Source organism: Physeter macrocephalus, chromosome 8 (genome assembly GCF_002837175.3).
Source record: "Physeter macrocephalus isolate SW-GA chromosome 8, ASM283717v5, whole genome shotgun sequence".
Taxonomy (NCBI): domain Eukaryota; kingdom Metazoa; phylum Chordata; class Mammalia; order Artiodactyla; family Physeteridae; genus Physeter; species Physeter macrocephalus.
Window position 1 is genome coordinate 80681682 of NC_041221.1, and position 13767 is coordinate 80695448.

The window sequence follows — 13767 nt, forward strand, 5'->3', positions numbered from 1 at the left end:
ATCCCCTAAACTGTGTCACATATCTAAATATTTAACTTCAGATTTAAATTAATTTAAATGAAATAAATTTAAAAATTCAGTTCCTCAGTTGCACTAGGCACATTTCAAGAGCTCATGAGCCAGATGTGGCTAGTGACCACTCTACAGACCAATGCAGATACAGAATGTTTCCATCATCAGGCAAAGCCAAGCCAACCCTACTGGGTGTCTACTCGGAACACTGCTCACTAGCCTGGCTTTACAGGGCTCGTCCTTTCTGGTGGGAGTTAGTCACAAACAGTATTAATAGAAACTCAATTCTGATGCCCTCCCTTACCTTCATCTATGCCGAAAAAGGGAACCAGCCTGGGGGAAAGAAAGTCAGAAGATACACAATTTCAAGAATTGAAATTATTTTTCTTCAATGTGAAACTGACAGAAAGAACAGATGGCACTTTTTTAAGAAATGAAAATCTGATATCAAGGAGAAGGAAAGAGCCAAGCGTGAGTCTTAGGGCTGCTGTGGATTTTTCCCTGACCCACCCCCCCCCCACCCAGCCAACTCAATAGGATCATTGTTGTTTCTGTGAAGCGCTTAGCTTCAAGATTTGGGTTGCAGAGAGAACTCTTACTTTTATATTCAATTGAAAAGAAGATACTTGCTTTTACCCAGACTTCTTACGATACTATGATTTCCCATCCTGCCTGCCTCCTGGCTGTTTTGTGTATGAGGCAGAACAGATAAGCTTTGACCTTGGAGCTGCTCCGTGGGATTTTCTGCAGATGGTTTTCAATAATAAGGTGTTTGCTCATTTGTTTCTAAGTTCTTTTATTTCAAAATAAAAGTGCGACCAAATTGACCCATGGAGAGGAAACAGATTAGGCAGAAAATAGCATCTCTTGTAATTTCTTATGTAACTCAGTCTGATTCCACCCGTGAAATTGTCCCACCAGGATGCTGGCAGTAACGGAACAGGGCAGGCCAAGGGGAGGTCAAGCAGAGACCTTGGTTCTGGGCAGGCACATGTGAGGGCCAGGAAAGTCAGCTGAGGCTGAGAGGACGGGCAAGGGCCATGGGTTTAGAGTGAGAGGGCAGAGTCCTGGAGGTCAGTGAGAGGGTGAGCCCCATCTCTTCTAGCAGGTGCCCCAGAGCTGGGCTCAGGCCATTCCCAACCAGCCTGGTAGAGGCAAAGAACGAAGTGGAATCCGGGCATACTAGAGCTGAAGGGACTCTTGGGATCCTCTTCCGGTGTTCCCCCAGAGAACTTGAACACAAGAAGCACCTTGTGTGCAGGTTAATCACACAGCCCTGGGACTTGCACATACCTCCTGAAGTCTGGTCCCCTAGGTATCTGGTAAGCACCTCTGGAGACACTGATCTCAGAAAGTCAGGGAAACAGTCATCTCTCCATCCACTGGTTTTGGGGCTGAGCCCCACAGAGCCCCGAGGTCTCTCAACACTTCTTTGGAGCTACAGAAGGATGCAGTCAAATGAAGGGGAAGGATTGAATGGATGAAACTCTAGACCTCGCCACCCACTACAATCTGATAATGGTGAATAGTAGTCACAAATGCTTAGCCAACCCTTCTATGGGAAGTGCTGTCCATGCATCAGCTCAACAATCCTTATAATCACTCTATGAAGTAGGTATTATTATAATTCCTATGTTATGGACGAGAAGACTAAGGCTTGGCAGACAAGCAACTTGCTCAAGGTCACACAACTAGTAAGTGACAGAGCTGAAAAGTGAATGATAAAACTCCTCACCATCACATGACACCAATCTTGAAGAAGCTCCGTTTGCATTTGTTTTATGTGTTATTGAGTGTCTTATAGTATTTAGTCTATAAAATGGGTTCCACTGCCCATAAAGGTGTGAAAATACATCTCTAGTCTGATCCCTACCTTTTTTTTTTTTTTTTTTTTTTTCGGTACGCGGGCCTCTCACTGCTGTGGCCTCTCCCGTTGCGGAGCACAGGCTCTGGACGCGCAGGCTCAGAGGTCATGGCTCACGGGCCCAGCCGCTCTGCGGCATGTGGGATCTTCCCGGACCGGGGCACGAACCTGTGTCCCCTGCATCAGCAGGTGGACTCTCAACCACTGCGCCACCAGGGAAGCCCCTGATCCCTACCTTTTATACAAGAAGAATCAAAGGCCCAGACAGGTGACTTTGCTGTCACAAGGTCACAAAATGAGGACACCAAGTTTGGTGATCTGTCCTGAACAAGGCTGGTAGTTTCCCTGAGGGAAGAGCTCTGAACTCAGCTCTGCCCCAAGCCAGCAGTGTGCCCTTGGCCAGTAGGGTCTGCCACCTTTCCACATGCAGACTGGAGGGCTGCTGCCTGATTTCCTAGGGCTGGCTGACAGCATCTGGTGAGAAAGTTATAGCCCCCCGCGGTGGGCTGGATCCGATACTAGGGACATTTAGCCAAAGGGGAAAACAAAGGTCACGGTGTATAGTGATTACATTTCTCATCTTCTCACGAGGACCATGGCTCCTCTGTTTGCCTGCCCATCGCCCCTACAACTGCAACAGAATCTGACCCTCTTTCATTTCTGTTGTAATTAATGTCCATGTGGATTGGGGGCTTCCTGAAAGGATGAAATATTTTCTTCTAGCGGCAGCTGTATTTCAGGTGCTGGTGACTTATTTCTTCTTCCCTGGGGCTGGTTCATCAATCACTCGGAGATGTTTTGCAACTGAAGAGCAAATGTATTTCTCAGAGCAGCAGCCTCCACCCTTGTCCCTAAGCCAAAGTCAGGCAATCAGGAAAGGGCTTGGGAAACAGCCAGCCCCTGTCAAAACACGCCATCTGGGAAGTAGATGAGCTGCGTTCTGCTCCCCCTGGGGACTGGACACACCACAAGATGCCTGCGAGGCCTGCTCCTGGAACGTTTGGGTGTCTGTTTGCTTACCGTCCCCCTGAGGCGGAGCAGAAGGGTTTTCAAAGCTGCACACTCTTTGCTTGGGGAACCCAGCTGAGCCTCCAAGTTAATTTATTTGATTGAGTGTCCAAGACCCAGTGTTTTTTCCAGGACTGCTGTCAAAACTATCTTTCCATGTTGAGAAATCAGCCTTCCTCACTTGGCTGAAATGGCTTTACAACATGTACATTTGAGAGAGGCCTTCATTCTGTAGGATATTCTTGAATCATGTGCCTATGGACAATGCTCTCTCTTGGAAGGGCTTAGATTAGACGGGGTCTTGACTCCACTTATGGCTTCCTTGTCCTCTCAGGATTCTAAAGAGGGAGGTCCGACCAGGTAGCCTTTCAGCATTTCTTTTCATCACCTAACACATGGATCGCACACAACTTCTGCTTGCATTACCCAAAGTGGTAATATCCCTGATATATCTTGGCAGAAAGTCCTACACTAAGCAAACCTGCCCAAGGAAACCTGACATTTACAGAGTCCCCACTGCAATGCCACCTGTCCATAGGAAAGTCTGGGAAGACAGATGAGTAGATAAAATGAGGGTGGGAGAACAGGGTGAATTTGAAAGGGAACAGCTGTGGGGTAGGCAAATTTTGACCTTTACCCTCTGAGGGTTCTTTTTGTCTGGGCCTATGAATTAAACAGACAGAAGGCAGATCAACGGGAGAACAACATACAATTTATTTAATACGAGTTTTATGTGACATGGGAGCCCTCATAAGGAAATGAAGACCGAAGAAATGGTGCAGCCTACTTGCTTTTATATTAGGTTGAGCAAAGAGAGGCAATTGTAAAGTGACTAAACTACGTGGGGAGTCAAAAGGAAGATAGGAATTCTTTGAACAAGGTCTGTTCGCATAGAGTTCTCTCGATCTCAACTTATCCTTGGTGATATGAATGTTACTTTCCTTCTGGTATAGGGAAGACATCTTTCTTTTTTTATTATTTATTTTTTTATTTTAGTAAAGTGTAGTTGATTTACAATGTCATGTTCGTTTCAGATGTACAGCAAAGAGATTCAGTTATGCATATCTATTCATTTTCACATTCTTTTCCCTTATAGGTTATCACAAACTATTGAGCAGAGTTCCTGTGCTATACCAGTAGGTGCTTGTTGGTTATCTATTTTGCATGTAGTAGTGTGTATCTGTTAATCCCAAGCTCCTAATTTATCCTTCACCTTCTTTCCCCTTTGGTAGCCGTAAATTTGTTTTCTATGGTGAAGACATCTTTCACGCGGGAATTTCATCTCCAGCTTCTAAGAAAAAGAAGGACGGTCAGAATGTTTTTCTTGTACTTGTTATTTTTCAAGTGCCTTTACTTCAAAATAGTCAATGTGCCAGAGTGGCCTGTTTGGGGGTGGCATATTCTGAGCTCCTTCCCAATGCAGCGTGAAGAGAGGCAGTGTAGGGGGGTAGTTAAGAGTGTTAGGCTTCTGACCAACCTGGGTGTGCATCCTGGCTCTGCCACTAACCAGCTGTGTCTCTGTGAGCAGGTTCTTTCCTCTCTTCTTGGCAGCTTCATCTGAACATAGAACTTCTTCATGGAGTTGTTAGAATGAAATGAGTTCATGGATATAAAACATCTAGCACTGTGCCTGGCGCATAGTATGTGCTCAATAAATGTCAGCTGTTATTATTCACTCCTTGGGAAATACCAGCGGACCCCCTGGCTTAGCCTGGGCACTTGGTGGTGAGGTCTGGACTCATCCCTGACTGTGGTTTCTCGACCACTTGGGCCGCCGTGTTTTTCCCGGGAGTTGGCAAGTGGAGTGCGCTTCCCCAACCTGTCATGAGACATTGGGGTCAGCTTCCTCAAAGCAAGGAGGCTAGAAGGCAGGTGATTTACTCAGAGGTAATTTACTCAGTGCTCCTCAGTCTCTTGCCAACTCTGCCATTTCAGAAGGGCTTTTTCGGTTAATTAAAGAGGAGAGACCAATTACAATTCAGCTCTGCCTTGTGGAGAGAAGACTTAGTGGTGTCTTTACAAGCTTTGCTCTTCCTAGCACCCTCCTCCCTGCCCTCCCCTAGGCCCCAAGGCAGAACATGTGGGTCTCTTTTTCAATCTCCTCAAAAGAAGGATGAATGACTCTCAGATAAATACACAAATGGCAAGGATAATTACATCTGGCAGGCGCTTGAAGCAAAGCCCTGGACTATTACTGCCCTTATACCCTCACGGGTCCCTCATTCCTGGCCTGTGCAGAGTCCTTGAGCAGAAAGAAATAACAAACACTCCTGGTGCCATGGTGAGCTGCAGTCAACCATGTTTATGAACTGCAGGGAAGGTTCCCCAGCCAGCATCTCCAGGGCTGTCCTTTGGGTTGAGGCAGCTATCTAATAAAAGACCATTTTCGTAATCAGTGTTCAGTAAAAACCTACTGTTTTCACTTATAGAAACAGTGAAGCCACCTGCTATTTAAAGACCCCCCCCCCCCCCGCCCCACGCTCCTCTTCTGCCTCACCCCAGGGTGGAGTCTTCCAGCTCACTCCCTCAGCCAGCTGTGTCTTGTCAGGGTTCCAGTCTCCTCCCTCGGAAGCATAAATCTCTCTGACCATCCATCCCATGAGCTTTGCTTTTTTATACTTGGTCTGGGGTCTGGGATTATGGCCTCGCCCACAAAGACAGCTTCGCCGAGAGTGGTCAGCTGGGGAGGCACTAGGTGTACCTTAGCAAGTGAAGAGTAAATGCACAGTGAATCTCCTTCCGCATCTCAACTCACTGATTCACTCCCCACCCGATCCCACACATCTCCGCTGAGTCAGGCACTGACAAGTGAGAGGGCGGAGAGGAGAGAGGAAGAGAAGGGAAGAAGATGCTGCTGCAGAGACAGGAGCACAGGAACCCAGAGTGAAAGGAAGGGCCTCGGAGCCAACAGAAGGAAGAAAGCAAAACAAAGAGAGAAATGCCGCAACCTCCAATAGCCAGATGGCCTGGGGAATGGCATATTTTGGATAATGGAAGTTTCTAGTTAAATACAAATGGAGCCAAAATCTTTCTGTCTTAACCCTTAATTTAGAAAAGCTTTTACAGAGTGTTAGTTCACTTTCTTATCTCCATTACAGATGGGGAACATGGGATCTTACAGCACCTGAAAGGGCAGCAGCCTGGACGTGAACACCAATTGCACGCCGGAGGGTCTGTGGAAGGAGGTGTCCCAGCCTGGGTGAAATATACGTAGAACCCCGGTGTTTATCCTGAAAGCAAAATCTCTGCTTATAAACTTCCTTTTTCATGTTTTTGACTTATCCTAATCATGGATTGCTGAGAATTTGTGTTTGAGTTTAACTGCATAATACGCTCCTATTCATCCTCCAAATCTCAACTTGAAGGTCAACTCCTCTGTGAAGCCTTTCTGATTACTCCTTCCTCTCTCCCCTCCAGCCCTCCCAGTTAATCCCTCTTTGCTGAGCATACTGTGTTTAAATACTTTATTAACATGAATGCAATGGGCAGGAGATTGAGGGAGGGCTTCATCTATGACTCTGCTTGTTAAGGAGCTGAACTCCAAGTCTTTGCCTTGTGATAGTAATAAACTCCAATTACATGTGAATTCCCAGAAGGCATAAAACACGTCCAGTTTTTCTGTTATACACCCAGCTCATGGCCAGGAACCAGGGAGGGAAGGAAGAGAAATTCTATAAACAGATAAGAGGAGAGGGAAAGAAATCATTTATAGGCTTGGTGATTTTATCTTAATTCCGAGACTTATTCCATGTCTGTTTCCCTCTGATTTGTAAAACAAAGTGCCTTGCACAATGTTTCTGAGTTCTGAAACAACTCAGAGAGGTGCTATTTCTTTTTCCGTAAACCAATCCATTCTCAGAATGCACTGTAGGGGATCAGGGTGGGGCGTGAGTTCGGGGACAAAAATCATTCATCTGTTATTAAGATCCAAATAGACATAGTGCCAGATCTGTGGAGGTTGATGCTTAGGATAGGTTGGAGACCAACCAAGAGATAGATGGTTAGCTGCACTCTACATTTGCCGTGTCTCTCTTCCGTGGGCCGTGATAGAAAATCACCGCAATAGTCCTCTTGGTCCACAACCTGTGGCTGAGAATGGAAAATCAGGAGTAAAGAAAAAGAGGGCAGGACATTGTGTCCAGTTCCACAGGCCTGGTTGTGCCACGTCGCTGGGCTTGGAGGCAGCTGCCTGGCCGCTGGCCCTGGGGCTACTCACTGGAGGGCGGTGGAAGGAGCAGGCGGGGCTGATACCTGGGGATTAGCTCCATCAGCCCTGAGCGCAGCAGAAACCCGCATCCTTCTCTTCCCTGGGCCTCCTCGAGGTGCCTGGCCCCCAGCTGGTCCTGGCAACCTCATGTCTGTTGGCCGTAACATCAAGTCTAATTTAAGCAAGGGCCTGGTGATCCTCTTAACAACCCTCTGAGAAGGCCTGCATGTTGGTTAAAAACCAAGCAGCCAATAGCCCTCTTACACTGTGGGTTTTACAGACAAGGGAATGCGTGGTGAAGTTCTGTCCTAGAGGTGGTAACAGTGTCCGCTAGGATTCCCAAGGTAGGCAATGTGTCTGCCAGCCTGGCAGACACACTGCCCACTGTGACTGTGTGCATCAGCTGTGTGTGCAGAGCTCTACCCACGGGATGAAACAGGACGCGCACAGCACGTTCCCTCAGCGTGTCCGGCCTCCTCTGGCTTCCGGTGGGCGGGGCCTATCCTTCTTCCATATTCACAGCGTCTGGAACCTGACAAAGGGTTGGTGCTCAACAGATGCTCCCTGAGGGAATATAATAGGTCTATTTTCAGAATTCAGATTCTAGGGGAAGGACCTTGGATATTCAGTGGGAGTCTACTCACAGCCTGCTCCTTGGTCAGTCTTGAAATTGGGTAACTTCTGTTCTCTCTGATTTTTCTGGCCTTTGTGACTCACTGCCCTGGGAATCTTTGTTTCCCACAGTGATTGCTGAGACCAGGTGATGACAGGTGTGTCTGAATAGGAGCCTTGTACTCTTCCCTCGGGTTTGTGTTCGACCAAGCTGCCCCCCATGTGAGCCCACAACACATGTCGTTGGTGCTCCTGATGCTTCAGCTCCCCTTTAGCCTGGCTATCCAGTGGGAGTGGCTGGAGGGCTCAGTGGTGAGTTCATTCATTTCCATACAGGGGTCTGTGTCTCCTGATGAATCAAGGCCTCTTGGGTTTCTCTCATTTGATGGGGTCATTATTATCTCTCCAGCACTGAATTCAAGGGTAATTCTAAGTGATGGCTTACAAACAACTTAGGGCTTTTATTCTATTTCTTTAAAAGTAATTTTTTTTTTAAGTTTCATCTTGTCCTACATTTACCCTCCACCTATACCTTAACAACATATTCTCTTCCAGCTTATATACTGGAGAAGCCTTGGTATGAGCCTAGGGTAGAAGTCTTCGTCTGGCTGCAGTGGAAAGAGATGCCCATGAATCTTCTGTGGGAGGGCAGGTGGCCATGTCTCTGGCCCACCAGCTTTGACAGCTGCATTATCAGAGCCTGCTAAGCTGCCTTAGGAGAGCCTGCACTAGAGGAGGGCGGGGCTGGGTCCCCTGTTTGTTTGCAGGCCAGAAACCCTGCAGGCCCCTCAGGGGGCTATTCTTCTCATCTGCTTTATGGTGATAGGTACAGTGATGTCACTGATGATGAAGCAGAGAAGGAGGAAGCTGGGATCTGAGTGTCTGACCTAGTGACATGCATGAATTGATTTGGTAATTGAAACCTTTTCACTGGGAACGTCCAACAGTTTCATAGCAATTGACATCCTGGATTGACTGGTAGCAGCTGTTGAAACTGAGTGGAGAAGGATTCTGGAGTTGCATGGAGAGTCACCTGCAGACAACGTGATGACCAATTAGTGACGTCAGATGTAGCCAAAAAAGGGAGTGAGGGGTGGGAATTTTGTATACTCATCACCCGTGCAGCTTCAACTGTGGTTTGTTTGCGTCTCTCCTCATTCGCAGGAGTTGAGTCACCTTAGCTGTTTCAGTTTTGTACTGGGTTATTTATGAGAGGGCCGGAACTGGCTGCTCACGCTTTACTGCTCTCCTACTGTACTCGGGGTGCTCTATTGTGTTTGTTGACTGCCTTATCTATAATACTTCAGAGGGCTGGGAAAGCGACTTTTCTTAGAGTAACCTTGCTCCCCAGCCTCCACCTTTTTCTCTGCTTCTTGTTGCGGGCACAGTCGGTTTTTCAGTGATGGGGCTGATGTCATGATGGTTTCAAGTGATTTGGCCCAAAGACAACACCTACTCCCTGAACAATACCCATGAAAACTTAACACAGTCACTCAAGTGAGTCACATTTTCCCTGTGGAAGTGATTTGCAGATGTCGAGATGGAGCCTCCCCAGGGCTGCCTTCTGAAATGGAGCTTCCAGAAAACAGCAGACAGACTGCAGATCAGCCTTCCCAGAAAGAGAAGAGCCTCCTATAGACCAGCAAGGGCTCTGATCACACGATTGAATGCAAGGTTTCCAAAGAAATCAAAATGAGCATGGAAAATTTCTCTTGCGGAAAGATTCGAGCTCACAGTATACCTGATGAAAAGGAATCATTTCCTCCCCCTCAGACTATTCACAGATACTGGCTCATTTGATTCTCATAATGACCCGTGGTTGTGGGCTGTGGATATGGACCGTGAAGATGTTATCCTACATTTTCTGGCTGAGAGAAGAGAGGAATGTTTTGGTGGCTTGCATCTCAGGGAACGTAGCTAGTGAATGATGGAGGCAAGCTTGGGCCTTCTAGTCACTCCTGGACAGTGCTTTGTCCACACCATCCGGCCTTTACAAACTGGAGGGAGGCCACCTAAGTAGCAATGCATTTATTTTTCTTTCAGAGAGGAATGTATCTTAAAAAAAATAAGAATGAAGGTCAAAAATTTGTCTCAAATAAACATGAAAAAATTAAGGATTTTAGTTATATTTTATAATAATTCAAAGATTTTTTTAAAGGTGAAAAAACTGAGGGGCAGAGGAAAGTAGAGGCAAAAAGAAATGGAAAAAGACACACTCAGAGTGCCACACATGGCCACGACTTATATGGAGTCACAGCCCCATTGTGTGGCTTTTTAGGTTATAAAGATGTGGTTAGGTTTCCACAAATACAAGCAGAAATATGGGGAGTACTTCTCCTGGGAACTGGTAACACTGAGGATAAAATTTCAAAAGATCCCAGAACCAGAGGTCTCTTAGCCCTGGCCAAAGACAAGGGAGATAAATTCCTTCAGTGGTGTAATGTTGAACTTCCAGAACCGAGCTATTGCCCTGGCTTCAGCCCTCTCTTTATAACAATGAGCACATAGAATACAAAGTGTAAGAGAAAGCCTGGCAAGAGAAAACCAAAGGCGCAGCCCTTTAACAACACATGAGAATCACCTGGGGAGCTCAAAACCCACAATGCCTGGCCCCCACCCCAAACCAACCCAGTCAGAACCCTGGGGCTGTGCTCAGGCATCAGTACTTAAAGCCCCCTGCCAAGGTTAAGAAGCCCGGTTTAAGAGATGTGTCCCAAAAAGGCTGACTTAGGAAAGGAAGATGTACCGAAATAGCTGCAGTGAGATGGGGGATGGCCACGCAAAACCTTCTCCTGGAAGAGTGATTGAGAACAAAAGCTGGGGGTGATTCAAGAGGTCAGAATGCAGGTCAGGGCCTGTCGTGGTCGAAGACACCGCACTCTCTCTGGTTGAACTGCCGTGGGACTTTGCTGGAGAGCTGAATGTAAGAACACTTTCCCCACTTTTGCCTTAATTAATCTTTATTCCAAATGAACTATTTTGAGCGCTGGGAGAAGGGTGCTAAATCCCCCAATTCATATGGTTCTTTGCCCCGCTCTGCGTTACGGGTGGGGGGAATTAGCTGAGGGAACACACGTACTCTTTTTTGTTTTGTTTAAACTTTTAAAATTACCTTTTTATTGAGATATAATTGACATATAACTTTGTGTTAGTTTTAGGTGTACAATATAATGATTTGGTATATGTATCTATTGTGAACATGCAGTATTTGTCTTTTTCTGTCTGACTTATTTCACTTAGCATAATGCCCTCAGGGTCCATCCCTGTTGTTGCTAATGGTTGCCATTTTTTAAAATTGGTTTTTAGTTTTTTTAAATTGAAGTATAGTTGATGTATAATATTATATAATTTACAGGTGTACAATTTAGTGATTCACAATTTTAAAGCTTATACTCCATTTATAGTTAGTATAAAATATTGGCTATATTCCCTGTGTTGTATGATATATTCTTGTAGCTTATTTTATACCTAACAGTTTGTATCTCTTAATCCCATACCCCTATATTGCCCCACTCCGCTTCCCTCTCCCCACTGGTAATCACTAGTTTGCTCTCTATATCTGTGAGTCTGCTTCTTTTTTATTATGTTCACTAGTTTGTTGTATTTTTAGATTCCACATATAAGTGATATCATACAGTATTTGTCTTTCTCTGTTTGATTTATTTTACTTAGCATAATGCTCTCCAAGTCCATCCATGTTGCTGCAAATGGCAAGATTTTGTTCTTTATTATGGCTGAGTAATATTCCATTGTGTATATATACCACATCTTCTTTATCCATTCATCTGTTGATGGACACTTAGGTTGCTTCCATATCTTGGCAATTATAAATAATGCGGCTATGGACATTGGGGTGCATGTATCTTTTTGAATTAGTGTTTTTGTTTTTATTGGATATATACCCAGGAGTGGAATTCCTGGTTCATGTGGTAGTTCTGTTTTTAGCTTTTTGAGAAACCTCCATACTGTTTCCCACAGAGGCTGCACCAGTTTACGTTACCACCAACAGTGTATGAAGGTTCTCTTTTCTCCACATCCTCGCCAACATTTGTCATTTGTGTTCTTTTTGATGATAGCCATTCTGACAGGTGTGAAGTGATATTTCATTGTGGTTTTGATTTGCATTTCCCTCAGGTTGAGTGATGTTGAGCATCTTTCCATGTGCCTGTTGACCATCTGCATCTCCTCTTTGGAAAAATGTCTATTCAGTTCTTCTGCGCATTTTAAAATCAGGTTGTTTGATTATTTTTGATGTTGAGTTGCATGAGCTATTTATATATGTTGGATGCTAACCCCTTATAGTCATATCATTTGCAAATATTTTCTCCCATTCAGTAGGTTGTCTTTTCATTTTGTTGATGGTTTCCTTTGCTGTGCAAAAGTTTTTAAGTTTAATTAGGTCCCATTTGTTTATTTTTGCTTTCATTTCCTTTGTTTGAGGAGACAGGTTAAAAAAAATACTGCTACAATTTGTGTCAAAGAGTGTTCTGCCTATGTTTTCCTCTAGGAGTTTTATGGTATCCGGTCTTACATTCAGGTCTTTAATCCATTTTGAGTTTATTTTTATTTACGGTGTTAGAGAATGTTGTAATTTCATTATTTTACATGTAGATGTTCAGTTTTCCTAGCAGTGTTCTGCCTATGTTTTCCTCTAGGAGTTTTATGGTATCCGGTCTTACATTCAGGTCTTTAATCCATTTTGAGTTTATTTTTATTTACGGTGTTAGAGAATGTTGCAATTTCATTATTTTACATGTAGATGTTCAGTTTTCCTAGCACCGCTTATTGAAGTGACTGTCTTTTCTCCATTGTATATTCTTGCCTCCTTTGTCATAGATTAATTGACCATAAGTGCATTGGTTTATTTCTGGGCTCTCTATTCTCTTCCATCAATCCATGTGTCTGTTTTTGTGCCAGTACCATCCTGTTTTTATTACTGTAGCTTTGTAGTATAGTCTGATGTCAGGTAATGTGATTCCTCCAGCTCTGTTCTTCTTTCTCAAGGTTGTTTTGGCTATTCAGGGCTTTTTGTGTTTCCATACAAATTTTAAAATTATTTGTTCTTGTTCTGTGAAAAATGCCATTAGTATTTTGATAGGGATTGCACTGAATATGTAGATTGCCTTGGGAAGTATAGGCATTTTAACAATGTTAATTCTTCCAATCTAAGAACAGGGTATATCTTTCCATCTCTTTGTGCCATCTTCAAGTTCCTTCATCAACATCTTATAGTTTTCAAAGTACAGGTCTTTTACCTCCTTAGGTAGGTTTATTCCTAGGTATTTCATCCTTTTTGATGCGATGATAAATGGGACTGTTTCCTTAATTTCTCTTTCTGACATTTTACTGTTAATATAAAAATGCAACAGATTTCTGTATGTTAATTTTGTATCCTGCAACTGTACTGAATTCACTGATGAGCTCTAATAATTCTTCTGGTGGCATCTTTAGGATTTCCTATGTGTAGTATCATGTCATGTGCAAACAGTGACAGTTTTACTTCTTCCTTTCCAATTTGTATTCCTTTTATTTCTTTTTCTAATCTGATTACTGTGGCTAGAACTTCTAAAACTGTGTTAAACAAAAGTGGCAAGAGTGGGCATCCTTGTCTTGTTCCTGATCTTAGAAGAAATGCTTTCAGCTTTTCACCATTGAGTATGATGTTAGCTGTGGGTTTGTCATATATGGCCTTTATTATGTTGAGGTAGGTTCCCTTTAAGCCCACTTTCTGGAGAGTTTTTTTTGTTTTGTTTTTTGCGGTATGCAGGCCTCCCACCACTGTGGCCTCTCCCGTTGCGGAGCACAGGCTCCAGATGTGCAGACCCAGCGGCCATGGCCCATGGACCCAGCCGCTCCGCGGCATGTGGGATCCTCCCAGACCGGGGCACGAACCCATGTCCCCTACATCGGCAGGTGGACTCTCAACCACTGCGCCACCAGGGAAGCCCTGGAGAGTTTTTATCATAAATGGATTTTGAATTTTGTCAAAGCCTTTTCTGCATCTATTGAGATGATCATATGGTTTTTATTCTTCAGTTTGTTAATGTAGTGTATCACATTAATT

General features: G+C 44.5%; 1 protein-coding gene across 4 annotated transcripts in view; it reads left to right on the forward strand.

Moving 5' to 3' along the window:
* CMYA5 (cardiomyopathy associated 5) overlaps positions 1-6496 on the forward strand; it is a 152920-nt gene extending 146424 nt beyond the window's left edge. For 3 of the 4 annotated variants that reach the window (XR_003680958.2, XR_003680957.2, XR_008618070.1), the window contains 3 exons: positions 3981-4020; positions 4117-4193; positions 5983-6496. The gene's annotated coding sequence lies outside the window, so the exon portion shown is untranslated. The remainder of the gene's footprint in view (positions 1-3980; positions 4021-4116; positions 4194-5982) is intronic. The other variant, XR_008618071.1, reaches the window with a different exon arrangement.
* The last annotated feature ends 7271 nt before the right edge of the window (positions 6497-13767 follow it).